Below are 17,190 nucleotides of genomic sequence, written 5' to 3'. Positions count from 1 at the left end.
AACCGGGACTAATGCACCCCTTTAGCCCCGGTTGGTGGCACCAACCGGGACCAAAGGCCTGTGCTGCCTCGAACCCAAATATTTAGTCCCAGCTCGCTAGTTGAGAGGGAGGCGCACCTGTTTATAAGGTGCGGTGCGCCTTCCCTCTCGAGCTCCTCTCTAAAGCAGGCTTTCAGGCCTAACCCTGCAATTTGTGCCTGTGGGCCTACTGGGCCACCCGCAGGCCTGAATCCTGGCCCATGGTAGGGTTTCTAGTCGTATTCCGGCCGTGGCGGCCCACTAGGTGGCACTTTTTTTTTGTTTTATTTGTTGCTTTATTTAGTTTATTTTGTTTTTATTTACAACAAAATACTTATTCACTAGTAGGGAAAAGCCTAGCAGCAGCGCGGATTTTGGCCCTCTCAGTAGCGCGGGTACCGGCGCTACTAATAAGGCGCTACAACTAACGTATAGCACTAGCGCCTGTTGACCCACGCTACTGCTACTGATGAATAGTTGTAGCGCTCTTTGGAAAACGGCGCTACTGATATTATCTGCAGTGCTTTTCAACAGGAAGTGCTACTGGTAAGTCGGCGCTACTGCTAAATTCCCCCCCCCTCGCTACTACTAGTTTTATTAGTTTTTTTTCCTGCATATTTGTTTTTTATTTGTTTTGTATTTGAATAGGCTTTATACAATAATCTTTAGCATATCATCCACATACAAATGTAATCATAGCATATACATACAATTAGTCTCATCAAATCATGTCATCATCATAATCATCATCCAACACAAAGTGGTCTCTCGTCATCAATCTCAAAAATAGCGATACAAGTCTTGATTACTTGCAAATACATCGTCATCCATCTAAACAATGATATACGCGAGAATAGCTATCACTTTGAGTACATGAGTTCGTATCCCTCTCTTGCATTAGCGTGAACCTAAACTAAGTACTGCGTGTCGCTCGGAAACCGAAAACCGGTACACCTGGGCCAGACACTCCGGCCACTTGTCGTATATATACTCCTGGCGTAGCACTTCATCGCCATCTATGATCTATGCACCTGCATCGTCACATGAGTCGATGATATGCAACATATATAGTTGAGCAACAGAAAGAGACAGACTTGGCAAAAATAGAAACAACATATCATAAGCATAAATAACAAAGTTCATCGTACCCAAGATGACCTAACTAGAGTGATTTTCGCTAGTCGAGCAGGAGGACGATTTAATTACATCATAAATAAAGTTTCACCGTGCATAACTCAAAGTTTTTTCATAAAAGAAAGTATGGACTAAACGGACACATTGTCATATATCGACAATCACTCCATCATGTCGTGCCATCCATCCATGTCAGGGAGATAGTCATCGAGCTTAGTGAAAGGCTTCATGTCGAGACGCTGAGAGGCTATCCATGTTCGGACGTCTTCCCGCAACATTTGTCCTTCTGCATGGAACATCCCTGTTTTTCCGACAACCTCATTCATGATAATTTGGGCAAGTTCGCGCTGGATGTTATAGAACTTAGCTCGAAGTCGATGATCCTCGATATCTCCTATGTCCTTTGCCCATTGCAGAATATGGGCATCGCTAGATCTAGGTGCCATGTGAAGGTTCTGGTGATCCCGTTTGTACTCCAGCATGTGGTGTAGGACATAGAATCCATCATTAAGAGAATCGTTCGGTTGCTAGATGCAGCAGAAGTCGGTCTTATGGCTGAAGGCAGCCCTGCCGCCCCTTCTCTTCTTGTCCCTAACCTCTCCACCCCTTGCTTGGTAGTAAAACATAGCACTGTCGAGAACATCTTTGATGTGGGTGTAATCCTTTTTGTGAATGTTCTTCGACGAGTCCACGTAAAGAGCGTGGGAGAATTGGGGGTAGAGGATGATGAGGACGGCGCGCCCGCCGCTGCGCAAAATAAGTACACCTCAAATTAATTAGCCTCCACCATGCAAATGAATTATTGAAATCGAAGGAAGGATAGCAGCGTAGATGACTTACACGGGATGATAAGGCACGAGAATCGCCTCCTTGTCCTTATTGGCGAGCATGAAACTGACGATGTAATCCCTCGCGTATTCACGATGCTGTGCACAGACTCCCAAGAAGCCCTCGTGCATGTAGTACGGGTCAGCGACACAGATAAAACGTATCTGCTCAACCCCAATGATGTAGTTCATGTGCAAGGCATAAAGGCGGACAAACGTAAAATCCAGCTTCTTCACGTGAAACATGTCGAATATGTAATCGAATCGGAGGAAGAACTTATCCGCGGGGAAGCCGTCGACGTACGACATTTGCCGCGGAACGTTAACCACGTAGAGTGGGTATCCTGGATCTTTCGAGGCGCTGAGGCCTTTCTCTACCCGCAGCACATCGTCATCAAGTCTCCTTAGATCGCCGAATCTGGCCCGTAGCGCTGTTTCAGGTAGGATTGGTCGACCGGGGATATGCCATTTATCAGCATCGGGGATATCTACACGGTCCTGAAGCCGAGGCTGCTGAGGCGGCTGGATCATAGAATCAGCTTTTTTGCCTTTCCTCGCTCTCTTCCTAGGCTTCTTTACCACCGGATGGTCGTCAATAATACATTGAGACGGTAATTCAGGCACCGACTCATGATGCTCAAACCCTGAGGAGGCGCCAGTATAGACATACTGTTCAGCGCCATTGTCATCCTCATCCTCATCCATGGCGACGTCATCAGCAACTAATGGAGCCACCTGCTTACCCCATCCGCTATCACCCAACCCGACACCCAACGCTAATTGGGTAGGTGGGGTGTTGGTGTTCGTACCTTGCTGAGGCTGCGTGCTCGTGGGTGTGCTCCCGGCCGCCTCCAGACGAAGCAGACTCTTTGGCCACAACTCGACCCACCCATTGCAACAATCACCAAGCCGCCGCGGGGTCTTGTCGTCATCCCCCACTAGTATTAGAGGAGGCAAATTCTCGTGGCCCGGTTTGACACTGGCCACGGAAACCTTGAAGACGTTCGGGGGGATCGACCGGCTGTGGAACAATGGTTCCTTTGGCTCCATTATCGTCCCCTTCCCCACGTCCACCTTCTGTTCGCCGATGGTGTACGCACGGGGTTTCGTCAGCCTGCAAAGAAAAGTCTGCGACGTGAGACATCCGAAAGGCAACGAAAACAGGAGATTATACATTTATATTGAAGGGGGGCGGTGTGGCAGATACCGTGAGGGCGTCGAGGTCATCCAAAGAGAAGGCACCACCGAGCACGTCCGGTGCGGGAGCCGGTGCGGGAGCAGGTGCGGGAGCCGGTGCGGGAGCAGGTGCGGCCAAGAAGTCAGCAAGGGGAAAGTCCTCTGCATTTTTTTATGGATTTTGCCTTGTCCAAGTGTAAATGCCCGTCACCAAGGAAGTAGATATATCTGTAATCGCCTGTTTTGCGGCAGCTACCGCTGTTGCGACTGTCTGAGATGATTTCTTCTCAACCGCAATCTCAACCTTCTTGTCGATGCTTTCTTTAGTTAACCTCCGTCTTTCCTTTTTCTCCTCCGTGGTCTCACGGTAGTACTTCTTCCACGTGGCACCGTCTCTGACACCGTGCACGCATCCATACGACGGTCGAGTATCCACCGATTGTTGTTTCAATATGTTCAACGCCCGGTTGAATGGAGTGTCCCACTTGGGCCTCGCCAATGCCTCAGACGGCGAGTCGCTTTCGGCCGCAATCGGTGCTGCTCTCTCTGCAAAAGGCACAAGGATCGTTTACAAATATGACTAACATGTGCAGTCGAATTGATCAGAAACTAAAATTACCAGCAGTCTCATGAACTCCGTAATGACCGGTGTTGTCTCGTAAACCTTCTTCACTGGGTCCCAACGGTGTCGGGCCCTCAGGACGTCACGCTCCTGTGGGACGGTGAAATCCACCAAGGGGTCTGGGATGCCCAGACTCGCGGCTTCCGCGTCCTCCTTGGCCCATTTGGACCTCTTTCCGCCGTAACCACGGCTTCCGAGGTGGTGGGTCCCAATGTTCCTCTTTTGAAGCCCCTTCACGTACTTAGACTTTTCTTTGGCAGCTTCGTCCTCGCAAGCCTCCTTGAATATTTGAAACTGCTCTTCCGTGATTGTCGGACTATCCTTTACAATCTCGGAGTAGGGTTCCCCGTCGTTGATCTTTTCTTTCACTCGATTTTTCCTGGCGGCCAACGCGTTGCTAAACTTGGTCATGGCGTGTTTGTTTATCTTCTTCATTGCCGGGTCCTTGTCTGGATCTTCATAATCCTTCTCATTCCGTCCCGGGAACAAGAATATCTGGTGAAACTTCTTTAGGAGGGAGCTCCTCATATTTTCTATCTTCTTTAGATTCTCATCGTTGATGGTGGCGGTTGTCCGTATGATGCAGCCTATTTGATTGCCGTAGCACGCGCGCGCTTCCTCAGGCGCCTTTGGCTCAAAATTGCCGTCGTCCACCTCCGTGACCACCAGTCTAGTAGTCCTGAGTTTGTTAGGAACCCGTTGCCTCTTTGCTTTCGGTTCTACACCGGCTCCGCTCCCCGAGGTAGCACCGGTCTCAGTGCCGGTCTCGATGCCGGTCTGAATCTCAGCGCCGGTCTCAGTCTCAGCACCGGTCTGCGTGTCGGTCTCAGCACCGGTCTGCGTGTCGGTCTCAGTCCCCGATGCCACCGGTGGGCCCAGCAACAACATCTGTTGATCGTCGGTAAGGCTAAAAAATTTGTCTACCACCCGGTAAACGTCGTCGCAATCACCAGAACCCTGTCCTTCATAGTTGCTAGCCATGTTTCCTATGATTAAATCTAGTCAATTAATTCTAGACCTAATAAAATGAATAATGACATAAAAAAGGACTATTGTTTTGCAGGAATGTTGACTCCTTCCTGGTGCGGCAAATCCCGGGCACTCAATATGTCCTAGTTTGTAGCACAAGTCATGCCGAAATTCACGGGAAATTTCGGCATGACCTTTGCTAAAAAGTGGACAAATCGAGAACCTGAAATTTGCCGGAACAGAAATGAATCAACATTCCGGCAACACATAAGCCGCTCAGCATCATTCCCTGGAAACAACAAAGCCACTTGGGCACAATCGAACAACTTCAATGAAAAGATATAACATGACCACTTCAATGAAAAATAAAATTGCCTAAATTCTTTTCCTTGAAAAATAGTGGTCTTTTCAAAAATCAAAAACCTTTGCCAATCTACTTAACCTAGCTTGTTAATCCAATGAACCTAATTAACCTACCTATTTAACCTAGTTAGTTAATCTAGTTTACCTAGATAATTAACCCTAATTAAACTAGTTAACGCAGCTAGTTCTCTGTAAAAGCCTAAAATAATTTTTTGCACTAATTAACCTGAATAATTAACCTAATTAAACTAGTTAACCTGACTAGTTCTCTGTCAAAGCCCTAACTAAGTTTTTGCACTAACCTAGATAATTAACCTAATTAAACTAGTTAACCTAACTACTTCTCTGTCAAAGCACTAACTAAATTTTTGCCCTAACCTAGATAATTAACCTAATTAAACTGGCTAACCTATGCATGAGAGAGAGAGGAGGGGTGGGGGCTTACAAATGATGGCTCCGGTGGTGGCGACGGAGGCAGTGGTGGCGAGGGAGGCAGGGGCGTCTCCGGTGACGGCGAGGGAGGCAGGGGCGTCTCCGGTGACGGCGAGGGAGGCATGGGCGTCTCCGGTGACGGCGAGGAAGGTGGCGTCTACGGCGGCTCCGGTGGCGTTGACGAGGCCGCGCGGCTCCGTGGCGTTGGGGGCGGCTCCGGTGTCGTCGACGGCGCACGGCTCTGGTGGCGTCGACGTCGGCGGCGAAGTGGGGCGACCGTGAATCGGGGAGATGGCGGCGCGCGGGGTGGGTTGAGGGATTTGGGGGAGAAGTGGCCGGGGGAAAAAGGTTTTTTGGTTAAGTCAAACTTAGCTGTAGCGCGTTTCGCAAAACGCGCTATCGCTAAGATAGCTATAGCGGTTTTTGCAAAACGCGCTGCTGCTATAGCTATGTGAATTTCTTCCTTTTTTAATTTCCTTTTCTGTTTCTATAGTGGGTGTCTAGGACACGCGCTGCAGCTACGTTAGCTATAGCGCCTCTTACAAACACACGCTGCTGCTATGCCTTCCTCCGTTTTTTCGCTTTTTCGTTTATTTTGCTTTACATTTTATTTTTTTCCTTTCTCCTTTTTCTATTTCTTTCATTTTCATTTACTTTTCTATTTGTTTTTCATCTTATTTTATTTCCGTTAGTAGTAGCGCTCTTCCCTGGAAACGCGCTGCTAATTATGCCCTAGCGGTAGCGCGTTTCATCTAAGCCCGCTACTGCTATGCGTAGCCTATCATTCTGCCAATGGGAATATTAGTAGTAGCGCTTTCGCGACTACCAGCGCTACTGCTAAGTTTGTATCTGTAGCGCGGTTTCTCTTAAATCGCTACTGCTATATAGCACTAGCGCGCTCTTTTGACCCGCGTTGTTGCTAAATTTCTGTGTATAAGGTTTTCCCTAGTAGTGATTGTTGCTATATTAATTTATTTTTCCAGTTTTTTTGTTTTGTTTTCTGCATTATTTATTTTCTTTTGTTTTTTGCTTTATTTTTTAATTCTTTTTGCTTTTAGTTTTAGAAAAATTATAAATTTTCTGTTAGTGCCATTAGTTTTCAAATTTGAAAACACTTTTTTTTGTTTTCTTTGTTGCTTTATTCAGTTTGTTTTGTTTCTACTTACAACAAAATACTTATTGTTGCTATTTTTATTTTTTTCTAGTTTTTTTGTTTTGTTTTCTGCATTATTTATTTTCTTTTGTTTTTTGGTTTATTTTTTAATTCTTTTTGCTTTTAGTTTTAGAAAAATTATAAACTTTCTGTTAGTGCCACTAGTTTTGAAATTTGAAAACACTTTTTATTTTTTCTTTGTTGCTTGATTCATTTTATTTTGTTTCTATTTACAACAAAATACTTATTTTTGCTATTTTTATTTTTTTCCAGTTTTTTTGTTTTGTTTTCTGCATTATTTATTTTCTTTTCGTTTTTTGCTTTATTTTTTTTAATTCTTTTTGCTTTTAGGTCAGCGAAATTATAAACTTTCTTTTAGTGCCATTAGTTTTAGACTTTCTGTTTGTGCCATTAGTTTTCAAATTTGAATAGTTAAAATTTAAAATTTAAAGTTGGCATAGCATGTGCATGTACAAAACGGACAATGGTATCATACTCGTCTGTTACAAAGTTGGCATGGTATCATCATAATAGTTGCGGGAGAAAGTCTTCATTTTTTCTTCGCTTGTGTCATTTGCTTATCGTTTATCAGGATGCTTGGGTCAGCCTTGACTTTGAAGGGAGGAATTTCATGAAACTTTTCAAACTCTTCAGACATGTCTGTCTTGCCCTCCACTCCCAGGATGTCCCTTTTTCCTGAAAGAACTATGTGGCGCTTTGGCTCATCGTATGATGTATTCGCTTCCTTATCTTTTCTTTTCCTCGGTCTGGTAGACATGTCCTTCACATAGATAACCCGTGCCACATCATTGGCTAGGACGAACGGTTTGTCAGTGTACCCAAGATTTTTTAGATCCACTGTTGTCATTCCGTACTGTGGGTCTACCTGTACCCCGCCTCCTGACAGATTGACCCACTTGCACTTAAACAAAGGGACCTTAAAATCTACTCCATAGTCAAGTTCCCATATGTCTACTATGTAACCATAATATGTGTCCTTTCCCCTGTCGGTTGCTGCATCAAAGCGGACACCGCTGTTTTGGTTGGTGCTCTTTTAATCTTGGTCAATCGTGTAAAATGTATTCCCATTTGTCTCGTATCCTTTACAAATCATTACAGTCGAAGATGGTCCCCTGGACAACAAGTACATCTCATCACAAATAGTGCTGTCACCTCTGAGACGTGTTTCCAACCAACTGCTGAAAGTCCTGATGTGTTCACATGTAATCCAGTCGTCGCACTGCTCCGGGTGTTTGGAGTGTAGACTGTTCTTGTGTTCATCGACATACGGGGTCACCAAGGTAGAGTTCTGTAGAACTGTGTAGTGTGCATGAGACCAAGAGTATCCGTCCCTGTATATTATTGACTCCCTTCCAAGCGTGCCTTTTCCAGTCAGTCTCCCCTCATACCGTGATTTAGGGAGACCTATCTTCTTAAGGCCAGGAATGAAGTCAACACAAAACCTGATGACATCCTTTGTTTGATGGCCCATGGAGATGCTTCCTTCTGGCCTAGCGCGGTTACGAACATATTTCTTTAGGACTCCCATGAACCTCTCAAAGGGGTACATATTGTGTAGAAATACGGGCCCAAAAATGACAATCTCGTCGACTAGATGAACTAGGACGTGCGTCATGATATTGAAGAAGGATGGTGGGAACACCAGCTCGAAACTGAAAAGACATTGCGCCACATCACTCCTTAGCATTGGTACGATTTCTGGATCGATCACCTTCTGAGATATTGCATTGAGGAATGCACATAGCTTCACAATGGCTAATCGGACGTTTTCCGGTAGAAGCCCCCTCAATGCAACCGGAAGCAGTTGCGTCATAATCACGTGGTAGTTATGAGACTTTAGGTTCTGGAACTTTTTCTCTGGCATATTTATTATTCCCTTTATATTCGACGAGAATCCAGACGGGACCTTCATACTGAGCTATCATTTAAAGAAGATTTCCTTCTCTTCTTTCATAAGAGCGTAGCTGGCAGGACCTTCATACTTCTTCGGAGGCATGCCCTCTTTTTCATGCAAGCGTTGCAGGTCCTCCCGTGCCTCAGGTGTCTCTTTTGTCTTCCCATACATGCCCAAGAAGCCTAGCAGGTTCACACAAAGGTTCGTCGTCACGTGCATCACGTCGATCGAAGAGCGGACCTCTAGGTCTTTCTAGTAGGGTAGGTCCCAAAATATAGATTTCTTCTTCCACATGGGTGCGTGATTGTCAGCGTCATTCGGAAGAGCTAGTCCGCCGGGACCCTTTCCAAATATTACGTGTAAATCATTGACCATAGCAAGTACGTGATCACCGGTACGCATGGTGGGCTTCTTCTGGTGATCTGCCTCGCCTTTGAAATGCTTGCCTTTCTTTCGACATTGATGGTTGGTCGGAAGAAATCGACGATGGCCCAGGTACACATTCTTCCTGCAGCTTCCCAGGTATATACTATCGGTGTCAAGTAAATAGTGCGTGCATGCGTGGTATCCCTTGTTTGTCTGTCCTGAAAGGTTACTAAGAGCGGGCCAATCGTTGATGGTCACGAACAGCAATGCCTTTAGGTGAAATTCCTCCTTTTTGTGCTCATCCCATGTACGTACACCGTTTCCATTCCATAGCTGTAAAAGTTGTTCAACTAATGGCCTTAGGTACACATCAATGTCATTGCCGGGTTGCTTAGGGCCTTGGATGAGAACTGGCATCATAATGAACTTTCGCTTCATGCAGATCTCATGAGGAAGGTTATACATACATAGAGTCACGGGCCAGCTGCTGTGATTGCTGCTCTGCTCCCCGAAAGGATTAATGCCATCCGCGCTTAAAGCAAACCATACGTTCCTTGGGTCCTTTGCAAACTCATCCCAGTACTTTCTCTCGATTTTTCTCCACTGCGACCAGTCAGCAGGTGCTCTCAACTTCCCGTCTTTCTTACGGTCCTCACTATGCCATCGCATCAACTTGTCATGCTCTCCGTTTCTGAATAGACGTTTCAACCGTGGTATTATACGAGCATACCACATCACCTTCGCAGGAACCCTCTTCCTGGGAGGCTCGCCGTCAACATCACCAGGGTCATCTCGTCTGATCTTATACCGCAATGCACCGCATACCGGGCATGCGTTCAGATCCTTGTATGCACCGCGGTAGAGGATGCAGTCATTAGGGCATGCATGTATCTTCTCCACCTCCAATCCTAGAGGGCATACGACCTTCTTTGCTGCGTATGTACTGTCGGGAAATTCGTTATCCTTTGCAAGCTTCTTCTTCATTGTTTTCAGTAGCTTCTCAAATCTTTTATCAGGCACAGCATTCTCTGCCTTCCACTGCAGCAATTCTAGTACGGTACCGAGCTTTGTGTTGCCATCTTCGCAGTTGGGGTACAACCCTTTTTTGTCATCCTCTAACATGCGATCGAACTTCAGCTTCTCCTTTTGACTTTCGCATTGCGTCCTTGCATCGACAATGACCCGGCGGAGATCATCATCATCGAGCTCATCGTCTGGTTCCTTTTGATCTTCAGCAGCTTCGCCCATTGCAGCACCATCGTGCACATCGTTTGTTTCCTCTTGATGTTCAGTAGCATCACCGTATTCAGGGGGCACATAGTTTTCATCGTACTCTTCCTCTTTGCCGTCTTCCATCATAACCCCTATTTCTCTGTGGCTCGTCCAAACATTATAGTGTGGCATGAAACCTTTGTAAAGTAGGTGGGTGTGAAGGATTTTCCGGTCAGAGTAAGACTTCGTATTCCCACATATAGGGCATGGACAACACATATAACCATTCTGCTTGTTTGCCTCAGCCACTTCGAGAAAATCATGCACGCCCTTAGTGTACTCGGAGGTGTGTCTATCACCGTACATCCATTGCCGGTTCATCTGCGTGCATTATATATAATTAAGTGTGTCAAAAATCATTACAGAACATCATGAATAGATAATTAAGTGACCAAATTAATAGAAGTTCATCATCACATAAAAACCAAAGTACATACATAGTTCTCATCTAACAACATAAAGCTCTATAGAGCATCTAAATTAATTAAACCATACATTGAAACTATGTAAAACATTTCAATGCGAAAACAAATGCGATCATAATCGTAACCAAGGTAACAACTGATCCAATGGCATAATGATACCAAGCCTCGGTATGAATGGCATATTTTCTAATATTTCTAATCTTCAAGCGCATTGCATCCATCTTGATCTTGTGATCATCGACGACATCCGCAACATGCAACTCCAATATCATCTTCTCCTCCTCAAGTTTTTTTTATTTTTTCCTTCAAGAAATTGTTTTCTTCTTCAACTAAATTTAACCTCTCGACAATAGGGTCGGTTGGAATTTCCGGTTCAACAACCTCCTAGATAAATAAAATCTATGTCACGTTGGTCGTCATAATTTTCATAAACAATAAATGAACCAATAGTTATGAATAGATAATATATACCACATCCGAATCATAGACAGGACGAGGGCCGACGGAGGCGGATACCAAAACCATCGCACTATATAAGATGCAATAATAAAAGTGAGAAAATAATACAAGTATCTATCTAAACATACAAGTAAGAATATTTTTCCTTTCAGAAAGAAGACAAGAGCAAGAGGCTCACCATGGTGGTGTCGGTGATGAGATCGGCGCAGGTGATCGACGGCGATGAAGACGGGGATGGGGCGTGACGGACCGCTAAACCTAGATAAGTAGTGTGGCTCAGGCATTCCATCGAACACCTTGTGTGCATAGGAGGTGAGCTAGAGCACCACCAAGCCCTCTCCCCCTCGGCCAGAAAAAACAGAGCAGTGTGCTCTGCTCTTGCGCGAGGGGGTATATATAGGCACCACCATTAGCCCAGGTTGGTGGCATGAACCGGGACTAAAGGGAAGCCTTTGGTCCCGGTTCAAGCCACCAATCGGGACCAATAGTGGTGGGCCAAGAGCCAGGCCCATTGGTCCCGGTTCGTCCCACCAACCGGGACCAAAAGGTCCGGACGAACCGGGACCAATGGCCCACGTGGCCCGGCCGGCCCCCTGCGCTCACGAACCGGGACAAATAGCTCCATTGGTCCCGGTTCTGGATTGAACCAGGACTAATGGGTTGAACCTGCCTGGGCCATTGCCCCCTTTTCTACTAGTGTGCAAGCATGTCTTGAAGAAGAAGATTGTGTGATCATTCATGTTTACCTTCAAGACATCATCCAAATGAAGAGAGTTGGAAAGATTCAAGGTTGATCAAGACTAAGTCAAGAGTGAATCAAGTTGATCAACTCACAAAGCATAGAAGATGTACTGAGAGGAATCAAGTGATCCCATGGCATGGTAAGCATTGTCCATTATGATCTGTGTACTAACCCATGGTCTATGTGAGAGTTCTATGTGGGGTTAGGTACGTGTTCATGGGCTTGCGTCAAGAGGAAGATATCACTCAACCCATGGATAGGATGACATCAAGTGGTGATCGTCATCAAGATTGATGTGTGCAAGTTCAAGTGGAGCATCACGAAGAGATCAAGTGCTTGAAGCTTGCCATCCATTGTGGTGTCAATGGACTTGTGAAGATGTGCCGAAGAGTGGCTCACCCATAGTGGAGTATGGGGGAGCAATCATCTAGTCTCCATCGACCCAACGCAATCAAGAAAGGTGGTTCATCTTGAGGAGGACAAGATCGTCATCATCTAGCTCAAGTGGATCATGTGCAAGGCAAAGGTTTGCCCTTGATAGGTTTTCTATTTTACCGGTCTCATGGTGGTAGATGGTTGACCGGGTTATAGGATCGATAGCCGTACTATCAAGGGGGGGGGGGCTCAAGTGAGTAGCTTGATCGTATCGTTCATCGAGAGCTCAAACCATTGCATCCTTGCATCATGTTTCTTGGTTTTTGTTTGGTTATCTTTGTGAGTCTTAGAGCTTATGGTCATCTAGATGACAAGCTTGAGTTCATCGAAAACGGAGTTTGCATGCGTCTTCTATGATGTTTTCGGTGTTGGAGGTTTTATCGGTCTTATCTGAAGAAGGGTTCTCACCATTTTATTTTGGGCCTTTTATCATTTGCTTCTCATTGATTTTTCTATCAATATTGTGTTAGCCCTTGTCTCTAGCTTTCCAACAAACTTGGTTTCGTTGAATTCGGAGTCCGTTTGCAGAAGTTGTGTCAGTTTTGGTGTTCTGAAAAGGCTGTAGCGGTACTACGGCGGACAGGAGCGGAAGTAATTTTTTACTACCGTTCTTGGGAGTGGTACTACCGCTTGGAGCAGTACTACCGCGGCTACTTCCATGGCTACTTCCGTTCGGGACCAAAAACTCGTGTTTTCTCTCTCGTTGGGCTGTTTTGACCGTGCTAAGCGGTAGTACCGCTCCTCCAAGCGGTAGTACCGCTTGTGCACGACCTGAGCACATAAAGGTTGGATTCGGGAGGTCCTATAAAAGGGGGTCTTCTTCCCCAATGAACCTTATCCTTTGAGCTCATGTTCTTCCCCCATTGTTGACCTTCTTCGAGCTTGCTAACTCTCAATCCCTCCATGGATTCTTGCTAGTTTTTGAGGGAAAAGAGAGAGGAGATCTAGATCCACATTTCCACCAATCACTTTCTCCTCTATGTGAGGGGAACCTCTTGGATCTTGATCTTAGAGTTCTTGGTGTTCTCCTTCTTGTTCTTTCTCTCATTTTCCTCCCTAGCATTGGTTGCTTCGATGGGATTTGAGAGAGAAGGACTTGGGCACTCCGTGTGCCCTTGCCATTGCATTTGGTGCATCGGTTTGAGTTCTTCACGTGATACGTGGAAGGTACAAGTTGAGAAGCTTGTTACTCTTGGGTGCTTGGTACCCTTGATCTTGTTCCTCTTGGGTGCTTGGACGCCCTAGATGATTGGTGGTGTTCAGAGCTTAATCATTGTGGTGTAAAGCTCCGGGCAAGCGTCGGGGTCTCCAATTAGGTTGTGGAGATCGCGCCGAGCAATTTGACGGGTTCCGGTGACCGCCCTCCAAGGGTTGCCAAAGTGTACGAGTTCAGTGACATCCCCCAAGGGTTGCCATTTGTACGGGTTCGGTGACCGGCCTCAAGGGTCCCTTAGTGGAATCACGACATATTACATTGTGCGAGGGCGTGAGGAGATTACGGTGGCCCTAGTGGCTTCTTGGGGAGCATTGTGCCTCCACACCGCTCCAAATGGAGATTAGTATCCGCAAGGGTGTGAACTTCGGGATACATCATCGTCTCCGCGTGCCTCGGTTATCTCTTACCCCAACCCTTTACTTATGCACTTTACTTTGTGATAGCCATATTGTTTCTTTTAATATATCTTGCTATCACCTAAGTAGTTTTTATTGCTTAGCATAAGTTGCTGGTGCACATAGGTGAGCCTAGTTGTTGTTGGTTTTGTGCTTGACAAATTAACCGCTAGGTTTATTCCTCATTTGTTCAAGCCTCAACCGTAATTATTTTAAAGCGCCTATTCACCCACCCTCTAGGCGACATCCACGATATTTCAATTGGTATTAGAGCCTCGTCTCTCTTTGTTAGGCTTAACAGCCTAGAGATTAATGATGTTTGGGTTTAGGATTCTCTGACACTCTTAGTTTTGATGGCACAAATTTTGATGTTTGGGTAATTCGCATGCTTAATCTCTTTAGGGTCATGGACCCAAATTTAGAGCGAATTCTGGATATGGGTTTTTCTCCTCCAAAGGATCCCCAAAGATTATCTTTAGAGGATGATAAAAACTCTTATCTCAATGCTCAAGCTTCTAATGTGCTTTTTGATGCTTTGAGCAATGTAGTTATATTTCAACTCATGCCGTTCCGGGATGCTCATGAGTTGTGGACAAAGCTTCAAGATAAATATGGCGTGTCCAAGATTTGTAAGTATGATTGTTCTCCCTCCACCTCCGGCCGTGTTGCGTTCTCAACTTCTTCTACTTCACCTACATGTGGTTTGCCACAAGGTAATGACATGGTGAGTAGTGGTGTTCATTGCAATAATGATAGTGGGCTTATTGTTGATTATCCTTCATCACTTTCTTATTACAATGCTTCATCTTTGGACTTTAGCACTTCGAGCACTCCAAATGTTTCACATGCTTGTGTTGATAGTCCTTGGATATCATGTAGAAATTGCTTGACAAGATCTCATGATGATATGGTTGCTATATCTTGTTGCCATGATAAAATTGCATATATTTCCTCGAATTGTTGTGCTAACAATGAAGAGGAAACCCAACACTCCATGGAACAAGATGTGGTCTTGAATGGTGCTTCAAGGGATTCTACATCATCATCTATTGCATTTTGCCTTATGGCCAAGGCTTCAAAGGTATCTCCCACTTTGAATCCCAATATATCTTGTGATGATATTGATGATGGCAAGAATGATGATGATGTTGATTATGATGAAGAGAATGATAATGTTGCCTCTTAAAAATTAAGGGGGAAATTCTTTTTAAAGCTCTTCATAAAAATAAAATTGCTTGTTCCAACTTCATGGAAATTATGTCCATTGCCATTGAGGGCAAGAAATATATTGAGGGGTTGGAATCTCATCTCAAGGAGCATGAGGTCAGCATTGAGAAAATGGAAGGTCATGAGCGTGATTACGCTAATGAGATTGCGGACCTCTCTCAAGCTCTTGCACTTGAACAAACCACCAAGGAATCTCTTGAGGAGACTTTTGCTCTAGAGTTATCTAGAGTGAAGGAATCTCATGATAGAGCTCTTGAGGTGGCCAATGTTTTTGAAACTAAAAATTCTAAGCTTGAAGTTGCTCATGCTAGACTCCTTGAGGATTTTGAGCACCTCGAAAATGGCTGAAGGGTCATCAAGGGTGAGCTCATCAAACTCACCGAGTCTCATGCTCAACTTGAAGCTTCTTATTTAAAAGAGCTTTCCAAGTTGCCTTCTCCTCTTGTTGTTAATAATGATGCTTGTGCTACTAACTCTATCTCTTGTGAAGCATCCATTTTAAAGGAGAATGTTGAGCTAAGGACTCAACTTGAGTTGCTATCTATCAATTGTGGGAAATTGGAAGAAAGTCGTGAAAAGCTTTCTAGCTCTCATGATGATCTTCTTGTATCCCATAATGTGCTAAAAATAGCTCATGAGGATATGACTTCTAAGGTAACATCTAGTGAGCCTCATGTGGACATTAGCACTACTTTTAGTCAAAATGCTATATTTCCTTGTGCTAGTCCTCGTAATTCGTCTATGCATAACATTGGTACATCTTGTGATGAATTGCTTTCCTTGCCTTGTTGCTCCAATGATGAAGCTTATACTTCCTCTAGTACTTGTGTTGAAACTAACCATGTAGAGGAAATCAAAGAGCTCAAGGACCAAGTCACTTCTTTGAAGAAAGACTTGGAAAAGTGTCATGAAGGGAAATCCACACTCAAAAATATCTTGAGTGTGCAAACATCCCCCAATGACAAAGGTGGACCTGGATTCAACTCCAACAAGAAGAAGAAGTCCAAGATGAACAAGAAGAAGGGCCAAGAACACGGCAAGAATTTGGCCAAGATTATTTGCTTCAAGTGCAAAATTGAAGGGCACCATGTTAGATATTGCCCATTGAAGAAGAAGGCAATTAGTGACAAGCAACAAGGGAAGCGGCCACAAGTTCATTCTCATGCTCAACCTCAAGTTGAAGAAAAGCCTCTTCCCAAGAAGACTCAAGCTTATGCTTCTCAAGTTGAGAAATCAAGTGAGAAGAAAGTGAAGAGTAGACGTTGCTACCTATGTCGCGAGAAAGGTCACCTCGCCTCTTCATGCACTAGTGGTAACTTATCCAACCCAATTATTATTGATGATATCTATTCTCTTGGGAAGGATAATGTTGGCAATGTGTTTGTCAAATTTGTTGGTGCTCAAAGTGGTGTCAAGAAAAGAACCATTTGGGTAGCCAAGCCTATTGAGGGAGTCCTGGATTAGGGGGTGTCCGGATGGCCGGACTATGACCTTTGGCCGGACTCCCGGACTATGAAGATACAAGATTGAAGACTTCGTCCCGTGTCCGGATGGGACTTTCCTTGGTGTGGAAGGCAAGCTTGGCGATATGATATGAAGATCTCCTCCCATTGTAACCGACTCTGTGTAACCCTAGCCCTCTCCGGTGTCTATATAAACCGGAGAGTTTAGTCCATAGGACAAACAATAATCATACCATAGGCTAGCTTCTAGGCTTTAGCCTCTCTGATCTCGTGGTAGATCAACTCTTGTACTACCCATATCATCAATATTAATCAAGCAGGAGTAGGGTTTTACCTCATCCGAGAGGGCCCGAACCTGGGTAAAAACATCGTGTCCCTTGTCTCCTGTTACCGTCCGGCTAGACGCACAGTTCGGGACCCCCTACCTGAGATCCGCCGGTTTTGACACTGACATTGGTGCTTTCATTGAGAGTTCCTCTGTGTCGTCACCCTTAGGCCCGATGGCTTCTTCGATCGTCAACCACGACGCGGTCTAGGGTGAGACTTTTCTCCCCGGACAGATCTTCGTATTCGGCGGCTTC

The sequence above is a fragment of the Triticum dicoccoides genome, chromosome 2B (genome assembly GCF_002162155.2).
Source record: "Triticum dicoccoides isolate Atlit2015 ecotype Zavitan chromosome 2B, WEW_v2.0, whole genome shotgun sequence".
NCBI lineage: Eukaryota > Viridiplantae > Streptophyta > Magnoliopsida > Poales > Poaceae > Triticum > Triticum dicoccoides.
This window is presented reverse-complemented; position numbering follows the sequence as displayed.